The sequence below is a fragment of the Triticum aestivum genome, chromosome 1B (genome assembly GCF_018294505.1).
Source record: "Triticum aestivum cultivar Chinese Spring chromosome 1B, IWGSC CS RefSeq v2.1, whole genome shotgun sequence".
NCBI lineage: Eukaryota > Viridiplantae > Streptophyta > Magnoliopsida > Poales > Poaceae > Triticum > Triticum aestivum.
Genome location: NC_057795.1, coordinates 10,404,154 through 10,428,059, shown reverse-complemented (window position 1 = coordinate 10,428,059; position 23,906 = coordinate 10,404,154). Strand labels below are relative to the sequence as shown.

At 46.9% G+C, this 23,906-nt stretch overlaps 2 pseudogenes; one reads left to right on the top strand and one right to left on the bottom strand.

The window, feature by feature from the left end:
• Window positions 1-673: 673 nt before the first annotated feature.
• On the bottom strand, window positions 674-7,197 carry LOC123075696 (UPF0481 protein At3g47200-like; annotated as a pseudogene).
• A 10,436-nt stretch (window positions 7,198-17,633) lies between these two features.
• Window positions 17,634-23,046, top strand: LOC123103430 (wall-associated receptor kinase 2-like; annotated as a pseudogene).
• Window positions 23,047-23,906: the final 860 nt, after the last annotated feature.

Below are 23,906 nucleotides of genomic sequence, written 5' to 3'. Positions count from 1 at the left end.
AGGAGAGATGACTAATTAATTGTCTACCCACTACAAATAAGCATATGTGCTTAAAGAAAGCCTGGTTTGTTTCTATAAGCACCTTGCATTGTATAAGCCCCGAGGTGTGATGAAGCAACGGGGTTCTGTCGGACTTCTCTGCTCTTCGGTTACGGTATATCAAAGGGGCCTCTTCGGTTTCCAGAGAGCAGATTCACACGATTCTTTAAAGAATGCAGACGTGGTGAGCTGCATGACCATAATAATTAAGAGAAACTGATGATGTGCAAGGCTACTGAGGTGGATAGGCTGCATATTAAGAGAAAATGGTTAGTGGGAATGAACTATATTATAGATACCACTCGCATCTAACAGTACCCAACGAACATGCATACGGGTTCTGTTGGTTGTACTAGCTAGCTGCCTCTCACTCACGACAAGAGTTAATATAACACCAACCATATTATATCCTATTAGCATCAATTAGGGCCCGGCGGCTAACTAATGCTCGAGTACCCATACGTCTACTTGCTTGCAAATAATTGATGCTAATTGCTTGATGTTGTCGTAATACAGATACAATGAATTTCACTTGAAATCGGATTGAGATACAAGGAATTTTACAATGCGGATAGTAAGAGGCATACAATTAGAACATGCAAGGTAATGCTAGTACAATCAGGTCCGGTATGTCTTAGCTTGGCTTGAGAGCTTGGAGCGACGACAAAATGCCTATAACTGCACCAATGACCGTGACCACCGCCATGATTTTAGTCCAGTGCTTGATAAAGAAGAGGTACAACTTTAGCCAAATTGATCTCCTCCCCTTGAAGTTCTCGATCTCTGTTATTATGTCGAGGTAGCACTTTCCGAGGCGCATGTTCTTGCCAATGCTGGTGAGTCCTCCTCCTTCGATGGCCTTACTTTTCCGCAGGTCATGCACGTGTTCCTTCTAGTCCAGCAGCATGGCGAAGAGATGGAGGTAGGAGCAGGCAGCGGATTCTTCATCATTAACATGGCGGAAGTCTGCGGTTTTGCATAACTCGAAGGCGGCCATGTTGAGGAGCCAAGTCGCATTTGCGTCGGTTGGGAACAGGGGTGGCACGCGGAGATCGCCAAATAAGAAGCCAAACTTTTTCCCGCCGAGGCCCGTGTCCACTAACCTTTTCTTTTGGAGGGTCATGTGCACTAACCCTGACTTTTCTGTCTCGGGTACGAGTGTGGTACCGATGTCGGCAAGCTCGGCGACGCTGATGGATAACGACATGGGCTTGTCTCCGTCCGGAGCAGTGGGGCGTTCAACTTTGATGTCGTCGTTGTTCCCCACGATGTAGAACCGGACAAGGCCGAGGAGATGCGGCGGTTCATAGGTAGGATCTACGTGGATGGGTGGGACTTCCTTAGAATTCATTTGGTTTTTCATGCCGGCTCTCATCGCAGCGACAAACTCCTCCCAGAGCAAGGGCTCTGGCATGAACTTCAAGATGGCTTTAACCACCACCCAGGGGATCTGGTTCTCAAGCATCATGATGTCGGTGTAGAGGCGCTCGAAGTTGGCGCACAAATAGCTGTTCAGCGCGCCATCCATGTCGTCAATGTTGCCATAGCAACGCATGAACTGCACCAAGAAGCAACCATCAAGGAACATCATCGGCAAAAAGTCGTCGTCGCGGAATCTCGCCAACTCGTCCGGGTAGTAGAGGCTGCGGGCGTCGGCGGACACGGCGAAGACGGCATCGTACATCTCCTGGACTGGGCGGCCCGAGTCCGTGATGCATTGGGTCGCAGCCACATGCTTCACCCTCTCCGCCTCCAGCACGCTGGGACGAAGACCATGGTGGTAAGGGCCGATGGCCACAGTCACCGGTTGGATGTACCATGGGCCAACACCTATCAGGCTTGGAGGGATCTTGTGTGTTGAGGGAGAAGATCGAGATTAGGGAGAACACACACCACGCATTCTCATTGATCGTGTAGGGGGTATATGTACAGCTTAGCGCTACCTGCCTACAGAGTGGAGATCATGGGGTGGAGAAACTACCCGTCGTGCGCCCCGATCTGGCTGCACGAGCCGGTGCGCGTCGTGTATGCGGTGACTATACAGAGTGCGTACACGACGGTATTCTACTGCCTAACACCACCCGCAGTCGTGACGTCGGCAGCGGCGACGCAAAGACTGGAACGGAAGTCACAGAAGGCATCCGTGGGCAGCCCCTTCGTCATGATGTCGGCGAGCTGCTGGCGCGTGGGGATGTGAGAACGCGGAACTCGCCAAGGGCCATGCGCTCGCGCACAAAGTGAATGTCCAGCTCTACATGCTTCATGCGACGATGGTGGATGGGGTTGACGGAGAGATACACCGCGGACACGTTGTCGCAGTAGACGAGGGTCGCCTTGTCGACCGGCAGGAAGAGCTCGCCGAGGAGTTGGCGCAGCCACACGCACTCGGCCACGGCATTGGCAACGCCGCGGTACTCGGCCTCCGCACTAGAGCAGGACACTGTCGCCTGTCGCTTGGAGGACCAGGAGACGAGGGTGTCGCCAAGATAGATGCAGAAGCCGGAGGTGGAGCGCCGTGTGTCGGGGCAGCCGGCCCAATCGGCGTCGGTGAAGGCGCGAAGATCCAGGGAGCGCGAGGCGCGGAGATGTAGCCCGAGGTGCGCCATGCGGTGAATGTAGCGCAGAACGCGCTTGACCAGAGCGAGATGGCACTCGCGCGGGTCGTGCATATGCAGGCAGACTTGCTGCACGGCGTAAGCGATCTCCGGCCTGGTGATGGTGAGGTACTGCAGCGCGCCTGCAGTGCTGCGGTAGGCGGAGGCGTCGTCCACACGAGGGCCGTCGGCGGCGCGGAGCTTGCCCTTGGTGTCGACAGGCGTGGGAGAGGGCCGGCAGGTGTCCATGCCGGCGCGGTCGAGCACATCCTCGGCGTACTGTTGTTGACAGAGAAAGAAGCCCGCGGGCGTGCGCGTGACCTTGATGCCCAGGAAGAAGTGCAGAGGCCCGAGGTCCTTCATGGCGAACTCCCCCGTGAGTCCAGTGATGATGCGTTGAAGCATGGCCGGCGTGGACGCGGTGAGCACAATGTCGTCGACGTAGAGAAGAAGGTACGCCGTGTCCCCACCGCGGCGGAGCGTGAACAGGGAGGAGTTCGAGCGCGTGGCGGAGAAGCCAAGCGTCTTGACGAAGCCCGCGAACCAAAGGAACCAGGCGCGGGGCGCCTGCTTCAAGCCATAGAGCGACTTTGAGAGGCGGCAGACATGGTGAGGACGATCGGGGTCAACGAAGCCGGCAGGTTGAAGACAGAACACCTCCTCGTCCAGGGTGCCGTGCAGAAAGGCGTTGGAGACGTCAAGTTGATGAACAGGCCAGTCCCGCGACGCAGCGAGCGTGAGGACCGTGCGGATGGTGGCGGGCTTGACGACCGGCGAGAAGGTCTCGCCGTAGTCGACGCCGGCACGCTGGCGGAAGCCGCGCATGACCCAGCGGGCTTTGTAGCGGGCGAGGGAGCCGTCGGAGTTGAGCTTGTGCTTGAAGATCCATTTTCCGGTGATGAGGTTGGCGCCGGGGGGACGCGGCACCAGTTCCCACATGCGGTTGCGGACCAGGGCGTCGTACTCGTCGTGCATGACGGCGAGCCACCGGGGATCGCGAACCGCAACGCGGACGGAGGCAGGAACCGGCGAGAGGGCCGGTGAGGTGTCGACGGCAGCTGCGTCGAAGTACTTCGGGTTGGGCCGGAAGATGCCACGCTGCGCGCGCGTCACTGGCCTGGAGGGAACCGCGGGCGCCAGAGATGATGGAGCAGCAACGGGCGAGGTCGACGGCGATCCCGAGGAGCTCGCGCGGGAGCCAGAGCCCATTTTTGAATGTGGCGGGGCCGCGCTGTCGTGGATGCCGCCCGGAGAGGATCGGACGGTGGAGTTTGAAGGGAGGCTCGGCGCGCCAACAGATGAGGACGCAGAGCCGCCCGATCCCGATCCGGTGGTGGTAGGTGGACGGAGTGGCGCCGCGCGTGGAGGGAGCGGGGCGACCGCGTCAGGGGACGGGGGCAGAACGCGCACACCCGACGAGCTAGCGACGAGCGGGACCTGCAAAACAGTGGCCGAAGGAGAAGGTGGTGGTGGGGAAGGGACCGAAGAAGGGGAGGGTGTGGCGAAGGGGAAGATGTGTTCATGGAACATGACGTGGCGCGAAGTGATCACGCGGCGAGAGACAGGGTCAAAACAGCGGTAGCCACGGTGGTCAGGCGGGTAGCCGAGAAACACACAAGCGGCGGAGCGAGTGTCTAGTTTGTGGCGAGAGGTGGCGGTGAGGTTGGGATAGCAGAGGCACCTGAACACGCGGAGCTGAGCATAGTCGGGCGGCACGCCAAGCAGGAGCTCGTGCGGGGACTGCGGCTTGCTGGTGTGGCAAGGACGGCGGTTGAGGAGGAAGGTGGAGGTGCTGAGGGCTTCAGCCCAGAAGCGAGCGGGCATGGATGCATGCATCAGCAGAGCACGCACGCCGTCGTTGAGAGTGCGCAGAGGACGCTCCGCTTTGCCATTCTGCTGACTGGTGTATGGATAGGTGAGGCGAAAATGTGTGCCATGACGAGCAAGAAGCGAGCGGATGGCAGAGTTATCGAACTCGCGTCCATTGTCGGTCTGCAGTGCAAGGATCGGCAGCTGAAACTGCGTCTGAACGTAAGCAAAAAACTCAAGCAGAATTTGAAAAACTTCAGACTTGTGCTTGACAGGGAAAGACCAGACATAATGCGTGTAATCATCTAGTATGATCAGATAAAACTGATAACCAGAGATGCTTACAACAGGGGAGGTCCATACATCAAGGTGCAACAACTGAGAAGGAAACAAACTACGGCTAGCAGAAGACTGAAACGGGAGACGAGCGTGCTTGCCCACACGGCACGCATGGCAGACGTGAGGCGTAGACTTGCTGAACGCGAGAGGAAGGGCACCGAGCGACGCACGGCCGGGGTGCCCAAGTCGTTGATGCCAGACATCGGTGGTGACGATGTCGGCGAACCGCCGTGAGGAGGGAGGCGAGGGCTGTCCAACGGGGTAGAGATCGCCGCCGGAGTTACATCGGAGGATCACCGCCTTGGTTCGAATGTCCTTGACAGAGAAACCAAAAATGTCAAACTCAACTGAAACTAGATTGTCACGACATAACTGGCGGACGGAAAGGAGATTTTTTATGAGAGAGGGACAGATAAGAACATTGCGGAGCTGGATAGGCGAGGTGCCGGAGATGAGGGAGCCAGTCCCGACATGTGTGATCGGCAGGCACTCACCGCTCCCAACAATGACCCGAGAATCAGAGAGGTAAGGTTGGGCAGAAAGAAGATTACCAGAGGAGGAGCTCAAGTGGGAGGCGGCGCCGGAGTCGAGGTACCACTCTGGCGTGGTTCCGGACGTCGAAGGCCCAGCGGTGGCGCTGTGAAGCGCAGCCTGCAGCGCCGCCATGTCCCAGGCTGGGGACGGCGAGGAGGACGGGCCGGCACCAGGGTGCCCGTAGCTGGGGTAGGTGTGGCCGGCCGGAGCATCGGGCGTGCCGTACCCGTGCGGGGGGAACGCAGGCGAAGCCGGCACGGCGAGCATGGCCTGTTGATGCGGCGTGCCGGGGCGCGGTCCGAGGACACCAGAGCCCAGTGCGCGCCAGGGCATCGGCCAGGCCTGGACGAGGCCAGTCCAGGAGTTGGCACCAGGGGCGGGGGCGGGGAGGGAGGCTGGCCGCGGCGAAGGAGGTGTTGGAGAAGCCGGGACCGTGCCAGAGCCGTTCCCTCGACCGCGGCGCCGGCCGCGCCCGCGCCCACGAGTGTTGTCGTTGGTGAGCACGGGGACAGGGGCCGGAGCAGCGCGCCCGGCGAGCATGGCGTGCGCGGTCTGCAGACGTGCGGTCTGCTCGGCCCGGTGCTCCTTTAGAAGGAGGAAGGAGCGCACCTGGAGGAAGGACGGGAGGGGCACCTGCGACATGATGTGGGGGTTCACGGCATGAAACTGACGGTTGAGCCCTAGGAGCAGGTGGAAGACCTGGCGCGTGTCCGTCACGGGCTGGCCGAGATCGCGCAGCTGATCGGTGAACGCCTTGAGCTTGGTGCAGTACTGCATCACGGTCAGGTCGCCCTGAACGAGCGCATGATACTCGGCGTCGATGTACACGGCACGGGCGAGTTGGTTGTCGCGGAAGATGCCGTCGACGGCGCCCCAGACGGCGAGCGTGGTGTCGTCGGGCTGCATCACAGCGTGGAGGAGCTCCGGCGAGATGGTGGAGTAGAGCCAGTGGATGACGACGTGATCAGCCATCAGCCACTCAGGGACGTCGAGGCGGGGAACGGCCTCGTGGTCGACGTGATCGCGGAGGCCTAACATGCCGATGACCGTGTCGAAGTGCCGGCGCCACTGGGAATAGTTCCCGGAGAGGAGGTCGAGCATGACGGGGACGTGACGCCGGATGTCGACGGTCTGAAGGATCGACGAGGGGAGAGGGGAGGCAGTTGCGACAGCCGGCGCGACAGCCGCGGGCGGTGCGGGCAGAGCCGGAGCGGCCGGCGTGACAGGGGCCGGAGGCGCGACGGGAGCTGGGGGCGCGATGGGAACCGCACCAGAGTCAGCAGGGGGTGCGGCGGCCAGGGGCACGTCGTTGGAGACGTCGCCGGCGCCGGCACCTTCCATGGCAGCGGAAGAGGGAGCAGAATCGGGGGTATCTGATACCATGTTGAGGGAGAAGATCGAGATTAGGGAGAACACACACCATGCATTCTCATTGATCGTGTAGGGGGTATATGTACAGCTTAGCGCTACCTGCCTACAGAGTGGAGATCATGGGGTGGAGAAACTACCCGTCGTGCGCCACGATCTGGCTGCACGAGCCGGTGCGCGTCGTGTACGCGGTGACTATACAGAGTGCGTACACGATGGTATTCTACTGCCTAACATTGTGCATCTTCCGTTCCATACTGTCCAAATAGTCAGTATGGAACGATTGCACTACTTCCTTGAACAGCTGGATCGTCGGATCACTACAGTCATTATCTTGTGTGGGTGTGGGTGTGGCTGGGGCTGCATACTTAACCATCTGCAGCTGCACGCTATCACTATGGCTAGGCAAGGATGTTTGGAAGCTAATCCTATCTTCACTACTCCACGCAGCTGCTTCTTCCATGAACCAACCCGAGTAGCAAGGTACCACCTATGACGATGGTTCCATGCTCATCGCCCGGCTGCCCAAGAGTACTCAAGGAGTGAAGTAGCTACCTACCTAAATACAAACACAGAGTGGCAGAGATGAATGAAACCAAAGAAGCACACAGAAGCACACAGGAGGATAGTGGGCCTATTAGGCCATTAGAGGGGAGCAAACCATCCCACAAGGGGCTGGCGCACCCCCCATGGCAGCCGCCCTAGTGGGGGAAAGGAAGGGGGGGGATTCGGCCACCCCCTTCCTTCCCTCTTACCCCTTTCCTTTCCCCCTGCGACAAATATGGAGGGGGGGCGCAGCCAATGGCGGGAGTCCAAGTAGGATTCAGACCTACTTGGGGTGCCTCTTGGCCTCTTCCCTCTCGCCCCACCTATATATATGTGGGAGGGGGGCGCCTAGCACAACCAAAACAATTGCTTAGCCGTGTGTGGCACCCCCTTTAACCGTTTACACCCCCGGTCATATTTTCATAGTGCTTAGGAAAAGCCCTGCGGAGATTGCTTCACCATCACCGTAACCACGCCATCGTGCTGGCCAAACTCGTCCACTACCTTGCCGTCTTGATGGATCAAGAAGCCGGATGACGTCACTGAGCAAAACTTGTGCAGAACACGAAGGTGTCGTACGTTCGCTATTTGATTAGTTGGAGTGCGAAGAAGTTCGACTACATCAACCGCGTTACTAAACGCTTTCGCTTACGGTCTATGAAGGTAGGTAGACACACTCTCCCCTCTCGTTGCTATGCATCTGCATGGATAGATCTTGCGTGTGCGTAGAATTTTTTTTGTTTTCCATGCAACATTTCCCAACACTTCCATTGCCATCTCCGCCTCCCCAATCTAAGCACGGCACCGCCTTCAACGGCAAATCTGGCTCATAATCCCTCAACCCTTTCACACCCACACATCAAATTCTAAACACATTACCTTGTTGTTGTAGTCTTTCAAGTCAGAAATCCATTATTTTACACAATATAGAAGATGTTAACTTTGACAACCAGACAATGATCAAAGCACATGAACAAATCATGCAACATCTTCACTTATCAAGATTAGCTTCACAAAAGAAGTGAAGATTTAAAACGCAAAGCATATTATTGCATATTTTGCTAGGCGACAATAGGTAATTACACGGAGGGAAGACTCAAATTTGAATTGATAGCTTCTACATGTTATATATGTGAAAATATTAACATCTATGTGCTGCAAACTATCAATAAAGTAGAGGCAATCAAATAATTTAGTGTACTTCACTTGGTTAACCATGTGAATGTACAACCTACCATCCCTATGTGAAGTCTTCATTGATGATGCTTATACATGGTTATGAAAATCTATAGGTTGCTACTAAATTAAGGTCACAATCAATAGTAGATACAATTGTGAAGCGAATCTAGGAGAGTAGGGACAAGAAGGACATCATCTTCTTTCTTCCAGCCGAAGAAAGAAAGGAGATATCGCCTCCAGCCACTAGGGAGCTTCCTTCCGCTGATGTCCTCCGACGGCTCTCCTCCATCGACGACCTTGGTCTAGATGGTGAGGGAGGTCGTCGGATCCATGCGTGTCGATCATTTTAGGCATACTAGCTTAGGATTTTTTTGGGTTGTTCATCATCTTGGCTTCGGCGATGGCAAATGGAAGCAAGACTGGCATGGCTGCGACCACATCCTCATGGTGGACTTGTCTCCTCGGGCTTTGCCATTGTGACAAGACCTGCTACGGCGCCGTCATGGAGCTTGGGGTAGTCCAGGAGCATATGCATATTGTTTATGCATCGACGACATCTAGAAGATGGTGGATCATGTGCTGGGTTCATGGTAATGGTAGGCAGATATGGTTTCCTCTTCTTACGTCTTAATATTGTGAGGGTGCCATATGTGGAGTTCGATGGCGTGTCTGGGGTGTTCCCCGATCTGATTCGTTCAATGGCAATGGCTTCACCTTTGGTGGGCTACCTTGGAGTTCCGTAAAGCTGCATATCAGCGATGGAGCCGCGGCTAGCTCCATTGGGGAGGCAATCCTTCAATCTTTCCTTTGGTGGCTGCTCTGGTGGTGCCTGAGGCAGGTGACACACATTGCTGTCAAGCTAAGGGGATGCTTCGGTCTTGCTTGTATTCCTCTTCCTTGGCTGGTGTTCCTTCGTGCAAAGGCTAGCGTTCTGATGTCTTTTCTAGTTCTGTCAGATTGGTGTCTATGGCTTGTACTATGATATTTATGATATACATGAGACACACGTTACCATGCAAGAAAATCAACATATAAGTGGGATCAAGCCTTTTCCATGCTCTCACCAACGCTATCGTCCCCATGGAGTACCGACGGCAATTTAGATGCTCACCAGCGCTGAATATTCGATCTAGCACACACAAGTGGGTCATCCTGATCCTGACAAAAGAAAAGCTTGAGCGACGATGGTGAGGTGGAGGTCGAGTGCTCCATGGTGGCTGGTCAGAACACTAGTAGAAAACAGGGCTTTGGTCCAGGCCAGAAAAGGGAATTAATCCCCGTTCTCCTACGAATCAGGACCAATGTGTGCATCAGTCCCAGTCCGTGAGGCCAGGGTGCCGGCCGGACCTCGGGGGGCCATTTATCCTAGTTCGTCTGACGCCTTTAGTCCCCGTTCCACACACGAACCGGGACCAATGGGCCTCGCTCCTGGCCCAACACCTTTAGTCCCGGTTTGTGGCTAGAACCGGGACCAAATGTGGTCCTTTAGTCCCGGTTCTAGCCACAAACCGGGACTAAAGAGAAGCCTATATATAGTGCCCGCACGCTCAGCTCACCTCACTGCTCTGTTTTATTTGGGAGAGGTGTGTGAGAGGTGTGTGTCTGCAACCAACAGGTGAAAGTCCTCGTTTGTTCATGTGTAATCCAATCTTCAGACTGCTCCGGGAATTTGAAGCTTAAAATATTCTTGTGTTCCTCCATATATGGAGCCACCAAGGCGGAATTTTGTAGAACTGTGTAGTGTGCTTCGGTGACGGAATGCCCATCCATACATATTATTTGATCCGGTCCTAGCGTGCCATTTCCACCCAGTCTGCCCTTATGCCGCGATTTAGGAATACCAATCGGCTTAAGGTCAGGAATAAAGTCAACACCAAACTCAATGACCTCCTCATTTTCATGGCCCTTGGAGGAGATGCTTCCTTCTGGCCAAGCACGGTTATGAACATATTTTTTCAAGACTCCCATGAACCTCTCAAAGAGGAACATATTGTGTAGAAATACAGGGCCCAGAACGGCAATCTCTTTGCATAGGTGAACTAGGACGTGTGTCATGATATTGAAGAAGGATGGTGGGAACACCAACTCGAAACTGACAAGGCATTGCACCAAATCATTCTCCAACCTTGGTATGATTTCTGGATCGATTACCTTTTGAGATATTGCATTGAGGAATGCACACAGCTTCACAATGGCTAATCAAACGTTTTCTGGTAGAAGCCCCCTCAATGCAACCGGAAGCAGCTACATCATAATCAGGTGGCAGTCCTGAGACTTTAGGTTCTGAAACTTTTTCTCTGCCATATTAATTATTCCCTTTATATTCGACGAGAAGCCAGACTGTACCTTCATACTGAGCAGGCATTCAAAGAAGATTTACTTCTCTTTTTTGGTAAGAGCGTAGCTGGCATGACAAAACCACTTGCATGTCAAAACACCACACTAGCCACAAAGGATGAAGCTAGAGTAAATTGACTCAAGGGGAGTGACATGCCTTGTCTTGCTGAAGATTGAGAGTTATCAACCAAATGTTTTAGGAGTCGAGGTTTGTTTTTTGGACTCAGACAACGGTTGTGAGGGAGGGGGCTTAGAAATTTGAAGTTTATGCTTATGCCAGCCTATATACTAGAAGAAATAATATTAAAACTAACAAATTGAAAAGGATATCTTCTTACCAATGTGGTACCCAATCTCCCAGATAATAACGCTCAGGCCTAAACATAGGGCCAGGATCACACTGAAGCCATCCTGTTGACAGGTCCTGAAAATATTACCAAAACAAAAACTAAGAATAAATTCAGCAATACACCAATTTGCTAATCAAACTAATAGCACATTCTGAAAGAGATAAAGTTACCTTTCTTGGGCATGTAAACCACTGGAAGCGACCCATTACATTCGCTAACTGCCAAAGAAAATAAGTGAAAGTGAAAAATGCTATTATAAAGAATTACAAATGTAGCATCGAAATCATTCTGTGCACCAAATATGTAACATAAATTATTATTTACAGATTCAACCCCTTGAAGGTACTAGTAATCTCTTTAGTACATAAACCAGGGCTTTCATCTCACTAGGAAAGCAAAAATGATGGTTGTCACTGATGCACCAATAAAGCCTTCCCATGTTTTCTTTGGAGATAACTTGATCAATGGTGTTCTATTGAGAAAGAACCCAAATAAATAGGCAGCAATGTCATTGATCACAATGAGTGAAGCAGGTAGAAGAAACATGTACAAGCATAGCATTGAAGATGTATGGAGTTTGTCAAATGCACTGGCTAAAATGTCAATAGTTACTTGCTTAATTAACATGCATAGAACCAAATTAGACAATTTTCTCAACAGTATATATTACTCATCAATGTGTTGTTGTCATAAGTAGCTTAACTCAAGTCAGATAAAAGAAAAAATGAATATATCAACGAACAAATATCAAATTGCAACATGCATAAACGTTAGCAGTTTGAGTGTTGCTGTAGCATCCAGCACTCCTAAGTTTTTCTTTTCTATTCTTTCTGGTGAGGACCAGGATGTTCTTACAGTGGTAGGTCAAACTCCTACTAGAACAAAATTGCAAATGAGTTAATATGGCCAATTCAGCGATATTACCACTGTAACCAAAGTAAGAACTGTAGGCTACAGGTTTTTTGAAGGAAGAACATTGGGTGGTAATCTAGGAAACTCCTAGTAAGTTGAGGAGGTTCAGGACTTCATGGCAACATATTTTTTATGGCTGTACAAGAAATTAGGCATCTTCAAGTAACTTCAACAACTTCAGGTGCTTTTTAAACCAAGAAACTTGGATATTTAAAATACACCAAATAAATATATGTCAAACGTCAAAACATGGTAGAAATGGATAAACATTATACTCAAGTCAGCAAGTCAACATTGTAAATAAAAGCATGCTAACAAGATAAATATATAGCTTACCGGAACATTCCCTCAAATATATTTGCTACCATGAAAGAAGATTGCGCAAAAACAGTTAAAAGAATCATGTGTGTCCAGGCATACTGTTTGAACTGGTATGTGTATGTCTTTTTGTTATGTGTTAAAATAAACCATACAAATCCTGGATCATGGGAATTGTACATTAATTTTATGGCAGATATGAAATAGAAATTAGCAAGGCGAGGCAAGCAGGTTACTAGAGGGAGGAATGTCAAGAAAAACTCATGCAACCAAACAAATTGCAAAATTCAAAGACAACCAGCTTTTGCGTAACACATTGTGTTCTTCAGATTACTTGGGCAGGCAGGCATTACATAAAATTTTAGTTATTAACATTCCCAAACCCTAACGCCCAACCAAAATTGGTCAAATGGTGTTGAACCTCCGTCGAAGAACTTGAAACCTAACCGTCTAGAGAGTTTGCAGCTCTCAAGAGTAATAGACGGAGCGTACTAGACTTAGATTCGAGTGATGCTAACCACTATCTAATTCTTCGGCTCTAGAGTTTTTCTCTCGGTGGATTTTAAACTCAAATCGCTCAAAGAGTGGGTTGCTCAACAATCTTCTCAGAATTAAATGGAGCAGCTACCAGACAAAGCCGGCGTCGGGGTGGCTATTTATAGCCGCAGCCTTCCCAGAAGGGAAATGACCATTTTGGACACGAGTTCCAACCAATGGCCAACCGACACGTTTGCAACGGTCAGATTTTTTGAGCAACGGTAACATTACTTGAGGAACAAGTAATGCTAACTCCTCGGTCCGAGACAAATCTCTCGCAGCGAAGAAGATAACAGTCTCTTGCTGGCAAGTATTTGCTCGGACCACAAAGAGATTTCTCTCACAACTTTCATAGGATTTGGGTTTAGCATCAGAGAATCAAAGTTTCGAATGCTACAGCCTTCTTAATAGTATGATGGTCCTATAACTCAATGAAAGAAGAAGAACAATGAAATAAATGCTACGTCCTTACTTCGTCTTCATTCTTCCTCTTACGTAGTCACCTTCTTCGGATAGACACCGTACCAATTGCTTGAACTTCAGCAATTTTTATGGGTCACTCTTGTTTATCATCTTCTTCTGTGGTAACCTTCACTGCATTGAAGGGAGATTATTTTCGTCGTTTGCATCAAACTCCTCAATCACTTAGGGACTTGTTACTCTGTGAGCACCAGCAAACACATAAGTCAAAATGTTTGCGTCAACAAACTTCAAAATATAAGGTGCCTGTCATTGTACCAACATGTTTTATTTCTAAGTATATGTAGATGACCTATTTAATTGTAAGTGATCATTCGATGCAGGAAGGTCGTAGGGAGTGGTATCATTACAATGAAAACAAAGCCAAACATGGTTGTTGCGTTAACTTGTCTTTGTTATAGTCGAGCAGGAGTGAAGTCATCTGAAAATGCAACATGCATATTGTATGTACACACCAATCACAATCCTTTGAGAAGTTAAGTGTGTGCACATAGTCATGACGAACATGTCTATGTCATGTACAATGTAATGGCTATATTGTCTTGTTCATTCCGATATGCAGATGGCAGATCCTATTCAATGGGATATATTGGCTATAAGATGTTGTATATTCATGATATTTGTGATTTGTGAATGATACTTCATCAAAGGACCCAACAAGTCCTTGATTGATGCACCACTATATGAAGAGTTTGATCTAGCCACTGAATTTTTCTACGATAGTGTCTTGAAATTATTTTTGACATGTTAGTATGTCTTCCATTTTGTAAGCACCAACAAGTCTTGAGCTTATTGAACCTTTCATGATAAACATTACACTTGGATGAGTCCGTTTGTAATAACATGACATGGTATGGAGTTGAAATGTGTATTTTCATTTATTTTTGAAATGTATATAAAGGAACAATTCAATTTATCGCAAGTGATCATTTAGTACAGGATGGACATATGGAGAGGCGTCACTTCAGTGAAAACATAGCCAGACTTGTCTTGACATGGAAAGGATTACTTCAGCTGCATTAATTTATTTCGGCTACAAAGGAGGTTAGGCAGGAGTGAAGTCATTCGAAAATGCAACACGCATATTGTGCATACACAACAACCGCAACACTTTGAGCAGTTATGTGTGTACACATAATCATGGCGAACATGTTGTGTTACTTAATGCAATATATTAGTAGTGAAATAGAAGGTGCATATTAATAATTTTGGTGATCTCTTAATGATGATTGATCAAAGGACCTGGCAAATCCTTGATAGTTGCCCCTTGATGAAGTGTTTGATCTAGCCATTGAACTTAATTTTTCTAGAGTTTTTAAGAAATTTTAGCATGTTATCTTGTCTTCCATTTTCTTAGTACCAACGAAGCTTGATCTTGTTAAACCTTATAGGGTATAGCTAAATCTCAATCTTTTGACAAATAACTATTTTCTCAAGTGGGACGACTAGGGGTGTGTAATTTTAGTTGCGGATAGGCGGTGGAAATGTAGCAGCGCGAGGTCAGCGGGCGCGTAACTATAATTGCGCTGGGCGGTGGACCTGCCATTGTGCTAAGCCGGCGGGCATGCAACCGTAGTTGCACTAGACCGGCGAATATATAGTCGCACTAGGCCGATGGGCCTGCAATTATAGTTGTGCCAGGTCAGTGAATGTGCAATTGTAGTTGCGCGAGGCTGGATTTGCATGCAACTATAGTTGCGCTTGGGCGTCGAGCATGCAACTTTAGTTGAGCGTGATTCAGGAACAAAAATAAAATAATAACCAATAAAAATAATTAAAAATGATGTAAAACATGGACCAAGAAGCGAAAAAAAAGGAAAACCCTGAAAGTAAAGAACACATGCATCACCGCACACCGATTTAGTATTTCTCAACCAATTGAGAAATAACTATTTCTCGGTCGATTGAGAAATAGCAATCTCGAGCATTTTATGGTGAACATTCCTCTTGGAGGAGTGTCTCTGTAATAATTTGAATATTGAACACCTTAGGCATAGGTTACAATTAAAATGTGATGCCTTGGAGGTCCGGTCTTTCGTCGGCTGGCGGTGGCTCATGTGGCTTTGGAGCTTCGTCATCGGCAGGGCGAGTGCGTGGTCTCGGGGCCGGTGTGGAAGTCCAAGCGACGGCTCCGGAAATCTTGTTCGTGTTGTGTTGACTTTCGTTATCTGGGCGATGAAGTTATTGAATGGATGGGATCACGGTGTTGGGTTTGGTGTGGAAGTGGGATTGTGCGAGCGGCGGCTCCGGAGATCTCCTACGAGTAGAGTGGTTCCTTTGGTCACTTGAGCAACAAAGCCATTAGCCAGGCTGGTATGTGGCCTTGGGGCTAGTGTGGACGCCGGAACATCGGCTCCATAATTGTGTGTTGTGTTGTAGGGTGGCATGGTCGTCGGCTCGGCTGGCGCGCAGCTTTGGAGCTGGCGTGTGCAGATGTCGCAGTCATGCATGTTGTAGTGGTTATATTATTAAACTTTTGTGTCACCAGAGATAAAGATGGCTGTTTAAAAAACAAATGGTGTGTGGTGTTAACTGTGATTTGTGGATAATGACTGATGAAAGGACCTAGCAAGTAATACCCGCAAAACAAGAAAGTCACCATATGGCGTATGTGGTGAGCACCTTCAAGCAGTCAAAAAAAGTACTAACATGTAAGGGATACTTGCACACTATAATAACCATCGAATTCGATCATCTCATTAACTATGGGCCTGCCACCCATATCGTAAACAACAACGTCGTATTTTGGGCCTGTCACGCCTAATCAGACAAGAACACGTGTTTATTCTTCATATTGTATTGTGTGTATTATATTCTGTTTTGGCGAGATGGAACTGGCACGGCTAGTTAGATAATAGCAGTAGATAAATGCGTAGTTAAATGCTAAGCGGGGTAGTTATAAACCCTATGGACCACCCCATGGATCCGGTGAAGGGAAAGCCCGTAAAAATTAACTCACTGCCTCTTGAGTTATCCTGCGATTGGAAGAAAAAATAGGAAAGGAAAAGAAATTGCAACAGCGCCATGCTCCATGGCTGTAAGTAATTATATAACTAGGAATTAGAAAATTAAATTTTAAAAAATGATATAATGGGATGATCGAACGACGGGAACACTGAACCCTCACATTGTGGACTCACAGTCTACTGCCTTGGTCCACTTGGCTACATCTCTCTATTATCTAGCTAAAGGAATTTAATCCCCTTTCAATTGATCATGATCCTATTTATTCCGATCTCCGTACTTCAACCGAGATATTGGAAATAGAATGCCGGCGTGAGGACCGTAAGATATAATGGTGGTTTGGGTTTTGGATTTCGGCTCTTCCGACGGTGATGACTTCTTCTCCGAGGTGCTTGTCCGATAGGACCATGATCTTGATGACATTCGATATGTGATTATTAATGACAGGCTGGCTCTGACAATAGAACGGCCTGTAGCGGCGAGGCATTGGCCCATACAATAGATCAAGTTGGTCGATCCTAGGCACTTTTTTTTGCAGGTGGATCCTAGGCACTTCGATGTAACTTCTTTATTTTCCATGTTGTTTGTACAGTTGGTTTGATTAATGGATTTAAATGTTTTCTATAGAGGAAAAAAGTTAACTGCACAAAATATAAAGATGGCATGCTTCAATGATATTTGGCTGTGCTTTGTTAAGGATGACCAATCAGGACGTAGCAATTCCACGAGGCCTCCATACTAACCATTGAGTTTTGCCCAGAGTTTCTTGAGAAAAAAGAGAAAAGGGTGATGGTTTGGTGCCCACATACATCTGCTGCTGCTCCGGTTTTTTAACAGTAATTCCAAAAAGTAGTATTTTTGAAGAAAAAAACTGATTTTTTTTGGGGGGGGGGGGGCATCAAAGATGCTTCACTTTTTTAGGTGTTGCAAATTTTCGTCTTGAGATGATTTTGGAGGAGCTCGGTACAAAAAAAAACAGAATCAGAGATTTTTCAGAACTTGGGCATTTTGGAGATCTGATTTTCTGTTCTCTTTTTCTTTTTTACCGAGCTCCTCCCATATAATCAGAGTACAAAAATTTACAAGCACCTAACAGAGTTGGACATCTTTGATGTACAAAAAATTAAGTTTTTTCTCTGGCTATTGTATTTGAATTTACTGTTCACATGGCAGCGGGTGACCTCAGGGTCAGCTATGTATTTTCGGAGAAGAAAGATTGTGATATGGCTGAGAGGCGGGCTCAGCAGTGCAGGAGTGCTCGGTCGCTACTTATAAAAGCAGTGACTTGCCGGAAACCAACATGGAAACGGTGAGCATGCGACATAATATGTGGATGTCATTGATCTTCCAGCTGCTCCTTGCGGCAGCTACAACAGCAGCTACCACCGCGGCGACTGATGGGTGTCCGCCGAGCTGTGGCGGCGTGGACATCCCCTACCCGTTCGGTATCGGCGCCGGCTGCTTCCGCAAGGGCTTCGAGATCGAGTGCACCAAGGGCGGCCCTGTGCTCGCCGGCACGCCACTCCGGGTGGTGAAGCTGTCGTTGGATCCAGACGAGTCGCAGGTGATGCTTCCCATCGGGTCGCAGTGCTTCAACACCTCCAGTCCAGCTGAAACCAACGACATCATGTATGGAGAGACGATGATGAACGAGCACGGCGTGTACCGCATCTCCGACACGCACAACATGCTCATCGTCGTCGGCTGCAACACCGTCGGTTACATCGCCAGCAAGGAGACCGTTGGGGGTGGCGACGACTACGCTTACAACATCGGTTGCATGTCCTACTGCAACAACTCAGTGAGCGCGCAGAACGGACAGTGCAAAGGCATCGGGTGCTGCCACGTCGACATCCCGCCGGGGCTCACCGACAACTACTTCGACTTCGACGCCGAATACAACCACTCCGCCATGATGAACTTCAGCTCGTGCGACTACGCCTTCCTCGTCGATAGGAACAACTACACCTTCCACAGGTCTGATCTCAAGATGGACAGACGTCGGACCTCACTGGTGTGGCTCGACTGGGCCATTCGCGGCTCCGCAGATATCTCCGGCAACGACATACTATCATGCAAACAAGTGGCCACGACAAGTCAGCACGCCTGCGTCAGCAACCACAGCGACTGCATCGACTCTATCAATGGGCCTGGCTACAACTGCAAGTGCTCCAAAGGCTACGCGGGCAACCCTTACGTTGTCGACGGGTGCACCAGTAAGACGCCGTGTTTACTACAATTATGGTTTTCTTCATCGATAAACTAGTATATATAGGGTGGCCCACGCGCATGTGCGGCTAATATCTTAAAACATGTTAATTTTGGTATATTTAGAAGATACATTCATATTTAGAAAATACATTCATAAATCTTATATACTGAGTAAAAAGAAATGGAGGGAGTATATAAGGATAGTTGGTAGGGTAACATGTGGGGGGCACCTAGCTGCCTGGGCACCTTGTTCGGGTCGGGTCCAACCCGCTAATGCATTTCCTGCTTATAAATAACCGCTACTACCCTTCCAAATAAATTGCTTTCCTTTTTCATGTGCATGCACTTGTATCCTCCACGACCATTAATTGTAGATGATTCCTGCATGATTTATTCTATGTATTAGAACATATGCCTACGTACATATATACCCTATGATTCATTCTATGTATTTTAGATACCTACAAATGTATATACCCTATTATTTATTCCAAATAATTTACATGCACGTATATACCATATGATTTATTCTAGGTATTAGAGACACACCGACGTATATACCCTAGAATTTATTCCAAATAATTTGCATGCACGTATATACCCTATAATTTATTCTAGATATTAGAAACCTACAAACGTACTCCGATATATTATAAGTGGATACTCAAGTTTTAAAAAAATACTGAAGATATTTCTGTGAATACCTCGACGTGAAATTTATTGGTACATGCCCATAAAGGTCACGACAGATGATATGCTATGTTCATATAAATACGAATACCTATACAACATACCACGATAGAGATGTATCAAATGCGATGATACTGATGAATGATACCAAAAAATAACATATTATCCTCACACAATTTCTGGGTATATAGCTTAAAAAAACTAGTTAGAGTACAAGGAGAAGCAAGTTTTTTCTTATACCCACAGACGCACACCTAAATCTGTTTAAAAGGCATGTTAATAATACTACTACTATGTACAGAAAAAATTAGGCAATTTTTAATAATTTCCTTCTATGCATTAATTACTATAGGTTTTTTTATTGTTTCACACATACATGCATGAATAAATTAGGTAGTTTCTTCTTTTCTAAGCAAGTATTTGGTGCGTGCATGCTAATTAATACCTACGTCCAAATTAGAGCAAGTGGTCGCTAATTAGCATGCATTTAAATGGAATGAATAGTAAATTGCAATAGCTCTCCGCCTTTAATACTGCAAACGGGTATACCTGTTAGTGTCTATACCTAACATAACGACACACATCTTAAAGCAATCCGAAGGTAGACAAGCAAGGAGCCTGGGCACCTAGGTGTCCCAAACAGCCGTCCTAGTTGGTAGTATATAAATAATATATAAACATACTTAAAATGATAAAGTAGTATATATGCTACGACATGGTAGTATATGAGACATGAGAGTAACTACCATCAGGTAGTAGGATGTTTTTTCCTACATTTACATTACAAGAAGTTTGATGTATCTCTATGTCCTTTCAAAACACAATTCAACCAAGAGTGCTAACTTCTTTAGCCCTGCGAATATATATTACAGTGTAAATAAAAGTTGGCCACATTTAATGAATGGGGGAAACTAATCTTTATAAAAAATAAAAAATAAATGTTACTCCTTTTCCCTATTAATTGACATTATAGGAAACACTACATGATTAAATGCAAATACTGGAGTGACTGTCAACTAATACTGAATCTGGACATATTTCTAACTGACAAACCTAGTGGCTCTGGAATGTGAATTGATGCAACCGTTAAGCTTAAATCGTAAAGCACCTATCGGGAAGAATAGTAAATGTTCTAATATCTAACATTAACATGCAAAAAATAGAGCCATATATTGTAATATCATGGTCGAAAGATGCACTGTTACGCATGTGTGTTAGGGCATGGCCAATGCTCCAGCATGGACTAGTGCCCCAGCTGCCACGTCTGTCTTAACGAGCCCAGCTCAGCGAAAGATGTTGCCTGCAGACCAAGGTTGATGCTTGCAGAAGAGCCAGCCTCCTCATGCGAAAAGCAAAGAGAGAGAAGAGAAAAGAGGAGTATGCACGGAAAAAGCAAGAGAAGCCCCGGTATGCTTGACGTAGGAAAGGAAGAGAGTTACTGGAAAACCTGGACCACAGACTAGTGCCTCTGTTGCCTAGAATATTGCAAGATGGTGGTTTCGTTCCTTCAGGCTTGCGTGATTCGCTGGGGCATACGCATGGTGATGCCTCCATTGTTCATGCCCTTATGTGGCTGGCCAAAACGATATGCCGACCAGATCAGGGCAACGAAGCAAACACGGCCGTGGCGGCCACATATGTGTGAGGACATATGGAAGGGGTGTGAGCAATCTTCTATTCGCTTCGTTGGACTATAGATCAAAGGGGTACGGCAACAAAAATAATCTTGGGTATAGGTAGGATATTATTTTAAACTTTAATGTCCATTGATTATTTCATAGATCCAATAAGAGAATGAGTCACACTATTTCTAATTATGTCAGCATGTGTGCTTACACATCATCAAAATCATTGTAGCCGTTAGATTTGCTAGCTTGACCCACTAGCTTCCGTCCGATCTACGTACGAGAATCTTCTACCATACAACATGTGCATTCTAAGTAGGTTTTAAATCACATTGTATTTAATTGTGACATGCATAACTTTTCATGTTAAGATTTTTTTTTCCTTGTGCAGAAATTTCTCACATAGTATAAATCGTTAGGACTGAATTAGTATTATACACAATATTTAGATACTACTATACATCCAATTCCGCAGCAGCGTGGTACGTATTGTCTAGATAACTTAAATTAATGGCATGATGTTTCTAATTTTGTGGGATTTTCTGGCTTATTTCTCGGTCATTTTTCTGTTTAGCCCTGGTGGACTTAATATATAATAGATGTCTAATAATTAATTGATTTTGTAATTTATGCAACACAGATATAAATGAATGTGCAAATCCAGCCAAGTATCCCTGCTACGGTGTATGCAGAGACACCCAAGGAGGGTACGGATGCTACTGTCCTGTAGGTTATCGGAGCCATGACCCACGAACCGAACAATGCACTCAAAAGTTCCCACTTGCAGCACAGATTTCCGTAGGTAAACATCATACTCCTAATACACAAGTTACTTTTTAATGTATTTTACCAGTTTTTCTGATTAGCTATATATCTAAATTGTTTTTTTCTCAATCGCCTCATAATACATACACAGAGCTAGTTAAATCATTCTTGCAACTATCTCTAATATGTATTTTTATTGTTTGAGACTCCCAAGTCAAGTCACAAGAAATTAACAAAAAGATGTGTGCCCAATATTATATATATTAAGATCCCTAATTGAACGGTTTCATCTAATTTCGTATCTTGCCATCCATTTTTAAATATTTGCACGCGCTTCAAACCAAGCGTAAACTCAAAAACTAAGCTTGATTATTAAAATAGTTGAGTTTGATGGCAAAGTAATTAATGACCAGAAATTTTGATTATTACAATAGTTAAGTTTGTTTCTTTGCCCATGTAGGTGCAATAGGTGGCATTCTTGTCTTGGCATTTCTTGCATTCTTTTTTGTTCTTCGCAAAGAGAAGCAGAAGGCCAGAGACTTTTACCGAAAGAATGGTGGTCTTACATTAGAGAAAGCTAGAACTATTAAGATTTACACAAGGGGGGATCTCAAACCAATTTTAAAGAGTAGCAATGTAATTGGTAAAGGTGGCTTTGGTGAAGTTTACAAGGGTGTTGTGGATGGAGTTATCGTCGCAGTAAAGAAACCAAATGGTCGTAGTGTCCTAGAGAAGGAGCAATTTCCAAATGAAGTCACCATCCTATCTCAAGTCAGCCACAAGAACATCGTAAGGCTTATAGGTTGTTGCCTCGAAGTGGATAACCCCATGCTAGTCTATTAATTCATCTCCAAAGGAAGCTTGGATGACAATCTTCATAGAGCTGACAACAAGGACCTTCTTGACTTGGATGTACGTCTAAGTATTCTTGAAGACTCGGCACATGGTCTATCTTATATGCACTCACAAACGCACAACACAATCCTGCATGGTGATGTTAAACCAGCAAACATACTCCTGGATGAGAACTTTTCCCCAAAGATCGCGGATTTTGGCATATCGAGGTTGATTGCAAAAGGAAAGGAGCACACTAGAAACATCATAGGTGACATGTCCTATATGGATCCAGTGTACCTACAAACAGGTCGATTGACCGATAAAAGTGATGTCTACAGTTTTGGGGTTGTCATCTTAGAGCTCATTAGCAGGAGGAGGGCCACTCATTCTGACAATAATAGCCTAGTGAGGAGCTTCCTAGAGTGTCACCAAAATGGGGAGAGCATGACTGAGCTCTTTGATAAGGAAATTGCAATGACAGGAGATTTGGAATTTCTTAACAAGTTGGTAGATATTGCTGTTGAGTGTCTTAACCTTGATGCTGATAAAAGACCATCAATGACAGATGTTGCAGGGCGCCTTCTCACGCTGCATAGGGCCCGCAATCTGTAGGTTGGTTCCTGGGTCGGAGTTTCAACATGTATGTTATGTCGAATAAGATAGGTAACTATTAGTGTCAGCCTTTGTTGTATCTGTTGTTCCAAGAAATTTGTACTACTGTTGTGAGTAACTTTATGTTTCATATGACCAAATTTATGGATTGATTTTATGATTAAACTATATTGTAATAGGGTAGCGATTTAATCTTGCTCCTTCAGAGCTCAACGAGATCATTACAAAACATCATCTTCCATAACAATATCTTGGTTAGATACATCACTAGTACAGTACGCTGTGTTTTTTTCTAGCAGAAACACCAGGCTTAGATTCCTTCTAAGATTCGAGACAAAACAGAATAGTTGAGTAAATATCTCGCTGGGCCGTGCATGCAGCCTCGCCTATAGCAAATGGATCAGCCAAGGGAAGTACCACCAGGTGAGGACCATAGGACATTGTTTCCTTGTTGGATTTTGCTAACTGCACACCATATAAGCTTACGATGACTTCAGTTTTTCTTGGTGTACTAGGGCACCATACTAGTTTTTTCTCTGTGTAGTTGTTGGCAATGTCCTTCCGCACCCCTTGATGACGAGTTTGATCTAGCCATTGATTTTTTTTCCTGCCAAAGTTTATTGAAATTATTTTGCCATGTTATTATGTCTCCTATTTTTGTAAGACCAACAAGTCTTGAGCTTGTTGAACATTTCATGATAAACGTTGCACTTGGATGAATCTTTCAGTAATAATCTGACATAGTTTAGAGTTGAAACATGTATTTTTTTTTTTGAAATGTACGTAAAGGAAATATTCAGTTTATTATAAGTGATCATTTAGTTTAGGATGGATGTAGGGAGATGCATCATTGCAATGAA